The sequence below is a fragment of the Guillardia theta genome (genome assembly GCF_000315625.1).
Source record: "Guillardia theta CCMP2712 unplaced genomic scaffold GUITHscaffold_303, whole genome shotgun sequence".
Taxonomy (NCBI): domain Eukaryota; class Cryptophyceae; order Pyrenomonadales; family Geminigeraceae; genus Guillardia; species Guillardia theta.
Window position 1 is genome coordinate 10,941 of NW_005434374.1, and position 485 is coordinate 11,425.

The window sequence follows — 485 nt, forward strand, 5'->3', positions numbered from 1 at the left end:
GGAGAGATATCATAATCCATCAAATCCAAAATACATGTAATCTGCAATTTTGTCGGATATCCATAAATCAGATGGCTCCCATCCAGATCGTACGTATCATTCCAAAGACACCACCATTCCATCCTCAAGCCTCCCCGTCGTCTGAGGTGCATTGCTTTCTGTCACAGGGCGCGCTGATCCGCAGAATGGTTCTGTTTCCAATCCAATCTCTACTATGATCAGCACTCTTTTACGTGTACCCGTCTGAGCCTTGTCTCCCTCGTTACCGCATTTCCTCCTCTTGCTTTCTGGTTCGACAATTGACGGGACTGTGGCAAACCATGTTCTACCTGCCCTCAAATGCAAGACCAGCCATTCAGTGTTGGAGGTTCAAATCTTTTGCGAACGCCGATACCATGCACAGGTTGACATCCAGATCCTGTGACACCAGCCCTGAAATGACGTCGAACAAGTATTTCGGGGCAAGAGGAGAGGACAAGCTCTTG